Raw genomic sequence first — 16,230 nt, 5'->3', positions numbered from 1 at the left:
AGACTCAGAAATTTACGCTTTATTTTTCATTGAAACTGTTTTCTTTGACCGAAGCAATCCTTTTTGTTTTTGAGCCATATTATGGGTAGGACATTTGTGTCCAAATTATTCAATCCCAATAAAAGTTGCTTCAATCAAAAAACTATTTTTAATCAAAGAAAAAAAAAACTTTTGCAAAAATATTTTTTTGAAAATATATATTTTTTTTATTTTTATGTTTTAATTGACGTGTCACTTTTTTTTGAAAAGCAAAAAGTTTTAAACTTTTTTTTTTTTTTTTTTTGAAGTGGAAAAAGTTTTGAAGGCACTTTTTTTTTTGAAGTGGAAAAAGTTTTGAAGGCACTTTTTTTCGGTTGAATCATTTAGACACAAAGATCCAACTTCAACGCTACTTCTGACATGTTTGAGTGGCAGGTGATTACGCCAATGGCATAAAAGCAGGAAGCAAAAATAATGGCCACCAGGGCTCCATCCAGCCATCGGACTCTGCTCGAGTCCAAGCCGAAAATAGGGCACCGGTACGGGGGTGTGACATCGGCATCTCACCGGTGTGCCGGCGATGGTACGGTGCCCTGTTGCGGCACACTGGCGGACCCCGATATCACTACCCCGGCGCGGAGGCCGGCTGTTGAGTAGACGGCCCGCGACTGACATGACACTCATTCAAAGCTGAAGCGACGGGGCTCCCGGCGCGGGCTACTTGGCAGGCTAGTGTCGGGCCACTCGTCGGCCACTCCCATACCGGCGCGTCGCGACACTGCGGTTGGACCCCGATTGCCAACCGTCACGTCAGGGCAGTGGGTGAAGTTCCCCTCTTGAATCACATTAAGCAGCAGCGCACCATACCAGCGCGGGCACTCCGGTGAGATACCGATGTCACCCCCCCGTACCCGTGCCCTATTTTCGGCTTGGACTCGAGCAGAGTCCGATGGCTCGATGGAGCCCTGGTGGCCATTAGTCATTCTTTTATGCCATTGGTGTAGTCACCTGCCACTCAAACATGTCGGAAGTAGCGTTGAAGTCGTATCTTTGTGTCAAAATGATTCAATCGAAAAAAAAAGTGCCTTTAAAACCTTTTCCACTTCAAAAAGAAAAAAAGAAATGCGTTCAAAACTTTTTCCACTTTAAAAAAAAAGTTTTAAACTTTTTCCTTTAAAAAAAAAAGTGACACGTCAATAAAAAATATATATATTTAAAAATATATATATTTTCAAAAAAATATATTTTTGCAAAAGGTTCTTTTTCTTTGATTAAAAATAAGTTTTTTTTTATTAAAGCAACTTTTATTGGGATTGAATGATTTAGACACAAATGTCCTACCCACACTATGGCTCAAACACATTTCACATTTCTTTGCTTTTGTGTGCAGTGAAGGTCGAATAAATACTGCTCTGAAAGTTAGTCTTGATATGGGCAAGTAACCATTTGCCTCAGCTTAAGATGTCCTCGCAAATGGGTAAAGAAGTCTGCTTCTGAGCAGGGCTCCACAAAGTTGCACAACTGACGGTCAAATGCAGTTTCTCCACTTTTGCCTGCATCTTTTTGAGAGTGCCATGTCGATAGGTGTACTTTGAGTGCATTAAAAGATTTAAATGTGCAGAGGCAGTCCTTATGAAGACATGGGAGTAGGGATGTCCGAGTGTGGTATCCATGTTTTAAGCGGTAATGCTTAAGCAAGTAGGCTCTTTTCAGCAGAAAATGTGCAGTACTTGCAAGTCCACTGCATTAGAGAATACTGCTTTGGTTGACCTGAAAAGACATGATAATTTCAGCATTGAGAACTTGTTAGAAAAAAAAAAAGTTAATTTTTTTCTTAACAGTCACAAATTAAAATGTCCAATTATTTTTAATCACAAATTAAAATCTGCAATAAATTATTTTAATATTCACAAACTAAAATGTTTAACAATGAGTTATTTTTAAATTAACGTAATTGATTATTATGAACATTCAAATTGAGATGTACAATTAATTTCTTAATCCATCTGTAAAAACATTAATGCATGTTTGTTATCCCAACCCATGAAACAAATACAAATATTAAATGATTCATTGATCAGTGTATGAAACATACCTGTAATTGCTGAGACTGAGGTATGTGTGGACTTTTGACCATTTGCTTCAGCCTGATTGGGGGATGGTGAAAAAGAACACAAAATTAAGGCAACAATTTCAAAATATAGGCACATAAATGACCAACCTTAAACACACCAGGTTGTTATGGCGTCGTGTGTGATCTCTGCACTCTTTCTATCTGTATTCCTATATTAGGTTAGACCAAAGTTAAAGTGGTGAAATAACAGGGGGAAATGTGATCTAGTCCTCTGATTTTTGCGATTAATGCATTTTAAAACAATTTCAAATTATCAGTGCAGTTTGATCAAACATGGAGGGGGAGCACTGCACATGAAGAAAAGCAAATGGAAGGGCAGATGACAAACACTCTAAAGCAGGGGTCCCCAAACCTTTTCCTGTGAAGGCCACATGACTTTTCCCTTCTCTGATGAGGGGCCGGGTCAGTTTGTAACAGAAAAAGTATGACGATTGCAGCAGTGCCTAAATGTAAAAAAATTATTGTTTTTCAGAAAGCCATAATTAAATAACCCTTTCTGAATTCTTCTTGGAACAAAATAAAATAAAAATAATTATAACATAATATAATATCATATAATAATGAATAATAATAACACAATTAATTAAATAGATAATAACCAAATAACCCTGTCTGGGTTCTTCACAGAAAAAAGCCAGGAAATAATAACACTATTTTGGGGGGGTTTCAGGGGGCCGGACCAATTGTGGAGGCGGGCCGTATCCGGCCGGCCCGCGGGCCGTAGTTTGGGGACCCCTGCTCCAACGCAAGAACCGATTACGTTGGCGCACATAAGGTCTGACTGTGCATTTAGCTCTTACCTGAGCCGAAATAGACAGACTGAAGCTGACTTAATTCTAGCACTAACTCTGTAAATAAATCACTTTATCGACATTTCTAACATTTTTACGTGAGAAAGTAGCCGTTTAGATCCACAACGTGCAAATTCGGCGCTACTCAAGCTAGCCGTAGTGATTAAGGCACTTCCTGTTAGTTTCACAAAATAAAACACCCGCTAACGATAGAATTAGTGTTTTTATTTTTAAAACAGGAAGCGAACCTCCCCTCGGTCTAGCTAACTTAAAACCGCTCGGTAACTGTTTTAAATCGGTTTTAAAAACCTCTCCCATCGCCTAAAAACGTTACGAGCCCCGTCTGTCAAGAATTCAAAACGCCGGCCGGCATAAAATGGGAGTCTACCATAAACTGTAGTCTACATTTGTTTCTGAAAATGATGAGGTTCCTGTCACGGTCATATAGCATGCTTGCTAGCGGTGATATTTGATGTAATTGACACTTCTCCTCCCTGGCAGCACACAGGCTACTACACTACAACAAGACAAATCGACGGTTTACAAAAGAGTAAAATATGTACTTACCAAATCAGTGTGCTGAGGACAAGTAAACCCACAATGGCGAAAATAACTGAGAAAGGTGTTGTAAAGAGCGCGAAAGTGGGCAGGGCAGATCTGCGCATGTCTGATAGAACGCCCAAAGGACACTGGGTACAAGAAATTATTTTTTCTAATTTGACTTAACTGGGATATATCAAGTTAAGCAAGTTCTCCAACCCCAAATTACTACTTACTTATTTAAAAGTAGTGTTCACAACAGGTTGATGAAAATTGAGTTTAGTTCACTTATCACATTTAATTAATTTGAATGTTAGCATTTACAGTGCAGTGACACGCGAGGGCATGGCAAAAACAAAAACAAAAACAAAAAATGCGTGTTATGTTCATTGTCGGTTGTAGCTTTATCACTTGCTCAAGCGCCCCATCTTGTGGCCGTTTTATTTATTGGTTCTAAAACAGTAGAAGAAAAATGCAAATAGGAAGTTCTTCAAATGGGATTCATTGTGTTACATGGCAGCTCCACTCTCACAACTTGAGTGGCATTTGTGTTCTTTAGAGCAACGTCTGTGAGTATTTTGTTGTCAAATTGAGAATTACACTCTTTATATTGTCTTTAGGTTGCATGTTTGAGGGGAAAAGTGTTTGATATTTCTAATTAAGAACTACTGAATACAGGCTAATTGTGTTTGCATATATGGATGGCATTTTTGTTATTTGCAGCATTGTTGCTGATTGCATGTATTTTTTCATTGTTTTAGTTTCATAAAAAAGAAAAGAGACACATAAAGGATTACTGAAAACATCCGGAGTGTGAACCTTTTCATGTTTAGCTGTTTGGATAGCGGAAGCGAGCCCATTTACAATGTGCCTTTTTACCGGAAATTAAGGCATTTTCAGTTGCGCGCCCTGTTATTTAGGGGCTTTACGGGACCGCCCCTCTCACCCATTCTGCCTGTGGCGTTATATGCGAGCAATAATTTATTTTGAGCACACCTCCAGCTCTTCCCCAATTTCTCGACTCCTGCGCTTGTCGGATTTTTTTTCTCTGCGCGTTTAATTCAGCCCACGCTACTAACATGTCACGAAGCCGACCAATCAGAGAGCTGGCGGAAGTACACTGTGTTACCAATTGCACTTTTTGGTAATTGCAACTCTGCACCGTAGGGTGTAGTGGACAGGCGATTAACGTGGCTTATTGTCGTCGATTCGCCCGGTGCTTATTACTTCAGAGAGGTGGTGATGTGTATAAAAACACAGTGACACGTTGGATGGTATTTTGCTGGAGACTTTTATTAACAAAACTAAAACCAGCATGGGACACAGCCACTTTTCATGGCGCTCTTCGCACAACTCTCTCTCAACACCTTGCTCCCTGCCTCTCTTTTTCTTACGCTTAACTAGTAAGCTGGTCATACTGTAGGGGACAGCGGCCCCTTGGGGGTGCCGGTAACAACTGGTTGGCTGGTTACTTCCGCTTGCTCTGTGCATTATGCCTCGGGAGCGTTGTGTGTGTGTCGCATAACAAGTGTCAAACGCAACTACGAGGCGAAACATGAAATTCATGGAAAACAGGGCCAGGGATCACATTAAGGTAGTCATCTTTTGTATTTGTTATATAAAATCTAAAATTGTGCATAGAATTCACTGTTAGTGAAAAAGACAAAGTAGTCGCCTGACTTTGAAGGTTAAAACAGCCCGCTCTGTACTGTGAGAGACCTGCACTGAGAATCACGCTTGGTCCCCTTTTCTTGCTGGGTTGTGTGTGTGTGATATATTTACATAAGATGATGCTCAAGTTTGGATATTTTCTAAAATATACTTTTATTTTTTAGTTATTTGTTAAAGAAGAATGGTAGTTGTAAGATTTCAACGTATTTCAACGTATGTTCATGTTGTTTTCTTTGGAGTAAAATTACAGCTCTGTTGGATATAAAAATTCGGATGTGCGTCATTAATCTTGGTGTGGCACACTGATTGACAAGAAAATTTGAAAGTGGCACGCCACACCAAAAAGGTTGCTGACCCCTGCTCTAGAATGTTCCCAAATGAATAAGAAGTGACTCAAAATCAATATATTTCCGGTTGATATTCAGTCACTTCCTTTTCCTTTTGGGGCACTCACGGGACTCGACCTGTTGATTTTGGGCGTTTATGGGTCACTTCCTGTCGATTATGGGTTACTCAAAAGGAAGTGACTCAAGAATATCCCAAAGTATGTAGGAAGTTACACAAAATCAGCATTTCCCTGTTGATTCTTGGTTACTTCCTCTTGATTTGGGGGCATTTAGGGGCACCACCCGTTGATTTTAGAGCGTTTATAGTTCACTTCCTGTTGATTTTGGGTTACTGAAAAGGAAGTGGCTCTAAAATGTCCCCAAATGAATAGGAAGTGACTCAAAATCAAGATTTTCGTGTTGATTTCTGATCACTTCGTATTGATTTTAGGCCACCGCCTGTTGATTTTGGGGCATTTATGGATCACTTCCTGTTGATTTTGGGTTCCTTAAAAGGAAAAGACTCTAGAATGTTACCAAATGAATAAGAAGTGACTCAAAATCAATATATTACCCGTTGATATTCAGTCACTTCCTTTTCCTTTTGGGGCACTCACGGGGCTCGACCTGTTGATTTTGGGCGTTTATGGGTCACTTCCTGTTGATTATGGGTTACTCAAAAGGAAGTGACTCAAGAATATCCCAAAGTATGTAGGAAGTTACACAAAATAAAAATTTCCCTGTTGATTCTTGGTCGATTTAGGGGAATTTAGGGGGCACCACCTGTTGATTCTAGAGCGTTTAGAGTTCACTTCCTGTTGATTTTGGGTTACTGAAAAGGAAGTGACTCTAAAATGTCGCCAAATGAATAGGAAGTGACTCAAAATCAAGATTTCCCTAACTTCCCATTGATTTTGGGGTATTTAGGGGGCAACACCTGTTGATTTATGGGCGTTTATGGGTCACTTCCTGCGTATTATGGTTTACTGAAAAGGAAGTGACTCAAGAATGTCCCCAAATGATTAGGAAGTGACTCAAAATCAAGATTTTCCTGTTGATATTTGATCACTTCATATTGATTTTGGGCCACTACCTGTTGATTTTGGGGCATTTATGAATCACTTCCTGTTGATTTTGGGTTCCTAAAAAGGAAATGACGGCAGAGGTCACGGAACCGCGGACCTCGGTCCGGTTCCGGACCCCCAAGCCGTCTGGACCGGATCTCAAGCTGTCCGGACTAATACACGTTGCAACAACTTTTTTTTTTCTGCGGGTTTGCAGACCTGAGGTGGGCAACAAACAAAAACCATAGCGGTGACGCGCGTGAGCCAGCCAATGGGAGTGAAGCATTTGAAAGTTATTTTTAGAACAGCATGTCTCACACTCGCTTTCCAGACTCCACGGAGTGACAGCCAAAAACTGAGCCGAATGAAGTTGGAGGAAGAGGCGAAAAGGTACGGCAAAAGGCGTGCTCAAAACTACGCAAGATTTATGCAGAAAATAGATTAAGGAGGAGTAGACCAACACATTTTTGTTCATTTTACATGGCGGCAGCACAAAACCACTATGCCTCATCTGTTCAGAGACTGTTCTGCCAAAATCTGCTACATCGGGGAAACGTCCTACATTAGTCGAATTTGACACCCAAAGTACTACCGTGCGCGCTAAACTTGTTTTGTTTGGATGCATATAGGGAAAACGTACTAAAAATGCCTTAAGAGAATACTTAAATGCAGTTATACCAAATAAGGATGGTTTAAATACGCTACGTGACTAATGTGGTCAACTGCTTCAAAGCTAACACAAAAAAACACAATGGTTATAAGTATGAGAGGGTAATACATGCAAAAAGTATTTTTGAGGCAATGAAAAGGTTCTAAAAAACGAAATAAAAACAAAAATAGTGAGTACTCACCGCTTCTGACCGATGTGTGCATGCGTTCGGATATTGTGCAAGCACGCTGAGCGTTGTGTAGATGTTTCGCCGCGTAGTAAGGAATGGCCGAACCACGGTAGCGCTTGTAAAAAGCAGCAATTTGAAAAGGCACTATGAGACGAAGCACGCAGCTTTTTCGCAAAGTTTCCCTATGAACTCTGCCATCCGTTCTCAAAAAAAAGCAGAATTAAGGGCTCAAGATGATCGCTTTATTATTTATTACTAATTATTATTATTAAATATTATTTATTACTTACTATATATTTATTTTTTATATTTTATTTACATTTTTGAATGTTGTAATTATCAGCATGGCCACGTAAAGATATGTTTGTATTTTTTTGAAAAAAAAAAAAGCATTAAAAATATTTCCGGACCCGAGATTGTTATAATTTTTTAATTTCGGACCCAGAGGATTTTTAATTCATGACCCCTGCTCTAGAATGTTCCCAAATGAATAAGAAGTGACTCAAAATCAATATATTTCCTGTTTATATTCAGTCACTTCCTTTTCTTTTTGGGGCACTCATGGGGCTCGACCTGTTGATTTTGGGCGTTTATGGGTCACTTCCTGTTGATTATGGGTTACTCAAAGGGAAGTGACTCAAGAATATCCCAAAGTAAATAGGAAGTTACACAAAATCAGCATTTCCCTGTTGATTTTTGGTTACTTCCTCTTGATTTGGGGGGATTTAGGGGGGACCACTTGTTGATTTTAGAGTGTTTATAGTTCACTTCCGGTTGATTTTGGGATCCTGAAAAGGTAGTGACTCTCAAATGTCACCATTTGAACAGGAAGTGACTCAAAATCAAGAGTTCCCTCTTGATTTTTGATCACTGCCTATTGTTTTTGGGGCATTTAGGTGGCACCACCTGTTGATTTATGGGCGTTTATGGGTCACTTCCTGCGTATTACGGTTTACTGAAAAGGAAGTGACTCAAGAATGTCCCCAAATGAATAGGAAGTGACTCAAAATCAAGATTTTCCTTTTGATTTTTGATCACTTCGTATTGATTTGGGGCCACTACCTGTTGATTTTGGGCCATTTGTGGATCACTTCCTGTTGATTTTGGGTTACTGAAAAGGAAGTGACTCAAGAATGTCTCCAAATGAACAGGAAGTGACTCAAAATCAAGAAGAAGTCACCTGTAAATGCCCTTAATTGAACGAGAAGTGACCTGTAAATTCTCACAATATAATGGCTGAAAATGCTCTAGCTTGAGCGCCATTTGACAGGTCTAGACATACACTCCAATCAAAATGATTTGAATATTCAGCATTTAGTTCGCTTGTAATTCAGTTAGCTGCTGGTATGTAAAAAAAAAAAAAAAACAATTATCCGGGATTCTAGCTGTTATCGTTTTTTTTTTTTCAACCGCATTACTTCGATGTGATCACATGCTGACTGGCAAGGAAATGAAAATACTTGAGTACAACCTCATTTGAGGGGTGAAAAAAAAAGCTTCATTCTAATTGACTCTGTTGTATAGAGCCCGCATAGAGAGTTGTCACCTGTGCCAAGGCGCCACCCACGCAAGTTCTATACGACCGTGTATGTTTTTTTGGCATAAACATCTATTGGTGTACTTTATATATAAATACAGGCATGCCTGGAAGCCAGTTGGCCTTGACAAATCCTACACAAAACCCACAAACACAAATGAGTTTGGATGCTAATGATGTTACTTTTAATGATGTTTATCTGGCGTCTGCCATGTTGGGATGTCGGCTTCTTTGCACTGAGCCAAATGTGTCATCATCTGTGTTTTGATGGGCTGCAGCGAATGAGTTGCGTACGCCGTTCAAAGGAGTCGGACGCTTTGGGAATACAATGTAATCCTGATGCAAAATTGATCACTGTTTTGTGGTAAACTTCTTTCTCAGAACAAATGTTTGATTAAATAGATATGCAAATTGAAAGTGTTTAGTGAAGTCATTCATAAGTGTATGTAGTTTCTAATATCGCCACTGGATGGCAGTGTTGAAGCATCACATGGTGGTTCTGATTAGTTTCGGTATATATTATTTATTGCAAGAATGTATATTCATTTATTTATTATTATTTATTTTTATTTTGTATTACAATCTATTAAATTGTTGAATGAAATCACAAATCAAAAATAATTTTCTTTGTTTTAATTCTTTCTTTTTTTTCCAGAAATGCATAAAATTGATTTAAAAAGTAATCAATTAAAATTGGATTAAAAAATAATTAAAATTAAAAAATAGTTACAAATAAAATGTTTTAAAAAATTGAAAGTAGGGAAATTATGTAATTATTCATTTATTCATTTTTAAGTCTTTAAAAATGTTAAAAAAAAAAAAAAAAAAAAAAAGTGGATAAAACCAGTAAATCTAATTTAATTAAATCAACAACAAAAAAGTATTTGTACACTTACATAGAATTCAAATATTCATATGTTATTTATTGCAAGTATGTATATTTCTTTGTTGTTATTATTATTATTATTATTATTTACAATTTATAAAATTATTGAATAAAAACACATTTTATTTATCTTTTTTTTCAATGCATAAAATTGATATAAAAATGATAAATTCAAAGTGGATTTAATAAAATAGTTGAAAATAATAAAAAAAACTTTTAAAATAAATTTAAAATCATGACATTATTATTATTTTATTTATTCATTTTTTAAGTTTTAAAAATTAAAACAAAAATTGGACAAGACCAGTAAATCTAATAATAATTTTTACACTTACATACAGTTCAAATATTCATATATTATTTATAACAAGTATGCGTATTTATTAATAAATATTTGTTATTAAATCTATTGAATAGTTGAATAAAAAAACACAAATGGAAAAAGAATTTTCTTCGTTTGTGTGTGTGTGTGTGTGTGTGTGTGTGTTTTTTTAAGAAATGCCTAAAATTGATCTATAAAATAGTCAATATAAATTGGATCAAAAATAAAAAATAATTAAATAAAAAATTTTGAAAAATGGATTAAAAATAATGACATAATGTCATTATTCATTTATTCATTTTTAAGTATTTAAAAATGAAAGCAAAAAAGTGGATAAAACCAGTAAATATAAATTAATTAAATCAATAAAATTAAAAATAAAATATTCATAAATTGCAAGTATGTATATTTACAGTATTTATTCAATATATATATATTTTTTACAATTCTTTAAATTATTGAATAAAACACAAAAGAAAATTTTTTTTCTTTGTTTTTCCTTTTTATTTCTTGCATAAAATTGATTTTAAAAAATGATCAAATATCAATTAAAAATTGGTTAAAAATTAGATTAGAAATTTAAAAAATATATATTTTTTAAAATGATAAAATTATTTATTTAATTATTTTTTCGATTTTAAGTTTTTAAAAACGAAAACAAAAAGTGTCGAAAACCAATCAATCTAATTTAATATAATCAACAAAAAAATAGTAATTTGTTCACTTACATACAATTCAAATATTATCAATAGCATGTACATTTATTTATTATTATTATTATTATTATTATTATTATTATTTTTTTTTTTTTTATTTTTTTTTTTACAAATTATTAAATTATTGAATAAAAACATTAAAGGAAAGATATTTTTTTTTCTTTTTTTAAGTTTGATTAAATTAAACAAAAAACAAAACAAACAAAAAAAGTATATTAATTTTATTGCAAGTATATATATATATATATATATATATATATATATATATATATATATATACATTAGGGCTGTCAAAATTATCACGTTAACGGGCGGTAATTAATTTTTTAGATTAATCACGTTAAAATATTTGACGCAATTAACGCACATGTCCCGCTCAGACAGATTTAAATGTCATTAGAGTGAAATGCCCACTTGTTAATTGTGTTTTATGGAGTTTTGCCGCCCTCTGCTGGCGCTTGGGTGCGACTGATATTATAGGCTTCAGCACCCATGAGCATTGTGTAAGTAATTACTGACCTCAACAATGGCGGGCTAGTAGTTTATTTTTTGATTGAAAATTTTACGAATTTTATTAAAACGAAAACATTAAGAGGGGTTTTAATATAAAATTTCTATAACTTGTACTAACATTTATCTTTTAAGAACTACAAGTCTTTCTATCCATGGATCGCTTTAACAGAATGTTAATAATGTTAATGCCATCTTGTTGATTTATTGGTATAATAAATAAATACAGTCCATATGTACCATATGTTGAATGTATATATCCATCTTGTGTCTTATCTTTCCATTCCAACAATTTATTTTACAGAATATATATATAATTTATAGAAAAATATGGCATATTTTAAAGATGGTTTGAATTACGATTAATTAACCCTTAATTACGATTAATTAATTTTTAAGCTGTAATTGACTCGATAAAAAAATTTAATCGTTTGACAGCCCTAATATATCTATATATAAAATATATATTTTTAAAAATGATAACATTATTTATTTAATTGTTTTTTTGATTTTAAGTTTTTACAAACGAAAACAAAAAGTGTCGAAAACCAGTCAATCTAATTTAATATAATCAACAAAGAAATAGTAATTTGTTCACTTACATACAATTCAAATATTATTAATGCATGTGCATTTATTTATTATTATTATTTTTATATTTATTATTATTATTATTATTATTTTTATTTTTTATTTTTTATTATTTTTTTTTACAAATTATTAAATTATTGAACAAAAACATTAAAGGAAATATTTTTTTTCTTTCTTTTTTTAAGTTTTAAGAAGTGGATAACACCAGTAAATCTAATTTGATTAAATTAAACAAAAAACAAAACAAAACAAACAAAAAAAAAGTATATTAATTTTATTGCAAGTATATATATATATATATATATATATGTATATATATATATAATAATTTTTCATTTTTTCTTTGCAAGCTTTTTCTTTTCATTTTTTTTTCTTTCTTTCTTTTTTTTTTTTTTTTTTACAATTTATTCAATTATTGAATAAAAAAACTATAGGAAATAGAAATTGTGTTTTTATTAAAAAAAAAAAAAAAATTAAGAAATGCATAAAATTGATTTTAAAAAATGATTAAAATTTGATTACAAAAATTATTAAAATGGAAAAATAATTAAAAAAAATAAAGTGAGAGCTCTTGCACATCTGCCAGACTACCGCTTCAAATGGATTGGACGTCTACTCCTGATACACTCATCCAAATCCACCGCAGTCGGATAATTGAACATCTGTCAATGGCACCCAAAGTATCCGAATGAGTGCTTCTTGTCACCATAGCAACATGTTGAGTGCTGCCTAGGCATAGAAAAGGAGGTGCTTGTTGGAAGAGTGAGTAGTGAAGATGAAGATGAAAGGAGGTATAAGGCCGTAATCAGATTGTCTCCTTCGCTCGCACTCGGGATCCATCTTCTCCCCTCGGCTGGCCGGCGTCCCGCTCGCCCGAACCCTCCGCCACATAAATCACAATCGGCCCACGAGTCAGCTCTCATCGAGGCGCCGCAACACACATCCGCGTCAAGTCTTCAACCTTGGGTCGAGCTCGGATTCAGGCGTGGGAGGCCGAGGCCTCGCTCCACCTCATTTCCGCAACAGACTTGCGAGGGGTCTTGTTTGCCGATACTTTCTCACCGCGTGCTCAGATGAAGACGGATGGGAGGTTAACGCTGTAATGATTCTGATTTACAGACACATCGCAGATACTTTTCTCGCCGCATCTGCAGGCCATTCGAGCAGCGCCGAAAAGTTTTAGCTAGCTAAAGAGCTTCATAATTACCAAAGGGCTCATCATTGTTCATTAGCTCGCACGGATGACCTGTTGGAGACTGGAGAAAGTATTTTTCAGCGTTCATAACACAAAGTTTTATGAGTTACTTTCACGCAATGTTCGCCACGGCGCACAGGCATATTTGGTGTTTATTTATTTCATCTATATACTGTACTATAACTCCGAATTCACACAGCCTGTGGCTGTGACACATTTGCTTGAAAATTATATTATTACAAATGCTTGAAAAAACTACGAAAACTTCAACGTCAATTTCTACCGGGTGCGTTTGCGCTATGATTGTCAGCGGCAATCGGACAGAGGAAATCACGAGGGCTCTCACGAGAATTTATGAATTCAGGCGCACTCGCGCGATAACGTCTGAGATTTTACAGACCACCATCAGACACTTCAGAATAAACGATGGATAAGCGTTCACATTTATCACGTATCAAATAATAAAATATAAATTATCAAATGTGTTTTGTCATTTTTCAGCATGAGGACATTGCAAGCTAATGGAAAAAGTAAATAATGATTATATCTGTTCATGAAAGCATGGAAAATAAATATAGTAACTCTCCCCAACTAACCCAGAACAAACTTTCCCAAACTAACTCCCCAGGACTATCTCTCGCAGACTAAGTCTTCCAAACTGTCACAGGCAAACATCCCCCGAACTAACAACCCCTTAAGTACTAACTCTCCTGAACTGACTCACCCAGACTAACTCTGACAGACTAACCCCCCCCCCAAAACTAACTCCTCCCACACTAATTCTCTCGGGCTAGCTCTCCTAAACATACCACCTCTTAGATGAACTCCACTGAAAAAACTCTCCCCAACTAACTCCCCCAAACTATCTCTCACAGACAAACTCCCATGGGCTCTCTTACAGACTAACTTCTCCCAAACCAACTCTCACGGACAAACTCTCCCGGGCTAACCCTCAAAGACTAGCTCTCCTGAAGTACTAACTCCCAGAATAACTCTCTGGAACAAATTTTCCCGAATTAACTCTTACAGGCTTACTCTCCCGAAATAACTGTTACAGTCTAACTCCCCCAAACCAACCAACCTTAACTGCTAACTCCTGGACTAACTCCCCTGAACAATGTTCACAGATGAACTCTCACGGGCTAGTTCTCACAGTTAGCTCTCCTGAACTACTAACTCCCAGAGCAGCTCTTCTGAACTATTAACTCCCAAACTCTCCGGAACTTTCCCGGACTCTTACAGACTAACTCCCCCAAACTAACTCTCGCAGATTAACTCCCCCCAAACTAACTGTCCTTGACAACTAACTCATTGACAAACTCTCCCGAACTGACTCTCCTGAACTAAACCCCTTGAACAAACTCTCCTGGACTAACTCTATCACACTAGCTCTCCTGAAATACTAATTCCCAAACCAGCTCACCCGAACTACTCTCCAAAACAAACACCCCCAAACTAACACTCACAGACTAACTCCCCCAAACCAACTATCCTTGACTACTAACTTCTGGACGAACTCTCCTGAAGTAACTCTCCTGAACAAACTCTCCGGACTAACTCTGCCTTACTAGCGCTCCTGAAATGCTAATTCCCAGACTAGCTTTCCTGAAGTACTAACTCCCAGACGAACTCCCTGGAACAAACCCTCCCAAACTAACTCTCACAGACGAACTCCCCCGGGGCTAACTCTGGCTGACTAACTCTCCTGAACTACTAACTCCCCCAAACTAACTCTCGCAGACTAACTCCCCCAAACTAACTCTCGCAGACGCCTAACTTCTGGACGAACTCTCCTGAAGTGACTCTCCTGAACTAATCCCCTGGAACAAACGCTTCCGGACTAACTCTGCCAGACTATCTCTCCTGAAATACTAATTCCCAGACTAGCATTCCTGAACTACTAACTCCCAGACGAACTTTCTGGAACCAACCCTCACGAACTAACTCTCACAGATGAACTCCCCCGGGGATAACTCTTCCTGACTAACTCCCCTGAACTACAAACTCCCAGACTAACTCCCCCAAACTAACTCTCATTGACTAACTCCCCCAAACCAACTATCCTATCCTTGACTCTCCTGAACTAACCCCCCTGAACAAGCGCTTCCGGACTAACTCTGCCAGACTATCTATCCTGAAATACTAATTCTCAGACTAGCTCTCCTAAACTACTAACTCTCCTGAACAAACTTTCCCAAACTAACTCTCACAGACTACTCTTCCCAAGCAAACTACCCAGGCCAGCTCCCTCAAACTAACGCCCCCCCAAAGCTAACTGTGATGACCTAATTCTCTCAAACTAACTCTCCTACACTCTTCCAAACTCTCCCAACTCTCACCTAATCACAATTCTTTGAAACACCCACATTTGCACCCACAGTGTAGCAGGAGGTGTTTATTTACTGTCAAACAGCGCTAAAATCCAAACCACAGAACAGCCGTGTAGCGAGGCTTCGGACGTCATCATTTTCAGCCCCTCTACTAAAAAAAATGAGCATCAGTACGCGCTTTGCGGGAACGTTCCTTCATTACTCGACACACACTTCGAAGGCTCACCGCACTTCGTTACGTCACGACTCTTGGGTTTAGTTTGTACTTTGTTCACTTTAATCAAATCATTTTTGAGTTACCACCAGCCTGCATTGCCTCCCCGTTGCTTCATCCTCCTTAGTCCCTTGCCTGTTTGCTCTGATTCCTGACAATTTGTGAAGAAGAAACGCTACTCTTACTCCGCTACTTTGGACTACACTAGAGTCGTTACAGTTTTTCCTCTTTATTCTACATATTAGATCTGACTTTATATTTGTGTGAAAATGAAAAAAATCCCACTGGGCAGGAGACCAAGTCCTGAGAGTGGATTCTGGTTCAGTGTAGTGATATATTGAGGGAAGTCTTGGCGGCCCTTCGCCAATTACACCGTGTTGCCATGTCCGCCATTTGCAGTTGAACATCTGGTCTACCTTTTGCGCACCCGCGCGCATGTTCACTGGACACATTCCTATCCTCTGTGAGTATGTGCCAGCCAACCAACTGGTGGAGCATACGGACACATGCTGGAGTTTTCAGAGGGCATATTAGTTTCTAAAACATCACCGCCATGTTTGAGGCGTTCCTGCGTTGGCAAAATAG

At 37.0% G+C, this 16,230-nt stretch overlaps 1 long non-coding RNA gene across 1 annotated transcript; it reads right to left on the bottom strand.

The window, feature by feature from the left end:
- Positions 1 to 1,098: 1,098 nt before the first annotated feature.
- On the bottom strand, positions 1,099 to 2,515 carry LOC130928920 (uncharacterized). Its single transcript, XR_009066753.1, has 3 exons — positions 2,201 to 2,515; positions 2,075 to 2,126; positions 1,099 to 1,749 (listed from the first exon to the last, which is right to left on the bottom strand). It is a non-coding gene; the product is annotated as an uncharacterized LOC130928920 (long non-coding RNA).
- Between the last annotated feature and the right edge of the window lie 13,715 nt (positions 2,516 to 16,230).

The sequence above is a fragment of the Corythoichthys intestinalis genome, chromosome 13, assembly GCF_030265065.1.
Source record: "Corythoichthys intestinalis isolate RoL2023-P3 chromosome 13, ASM3026506v1, whole genome shotgun sequence".
Taxonomy (NCBI): domain Eukaryota; kingdom Metazoa; phylum Chordata; class Actinopteri; order Syngnathiformes; family Syngnathidae; genus Corythoichthys; species Corythoichthys intestinalis.
Note: the sequence above shows the minus strand (reverse complement) of the source record. Positions and strands in the feature narration are given on the sequence as shown.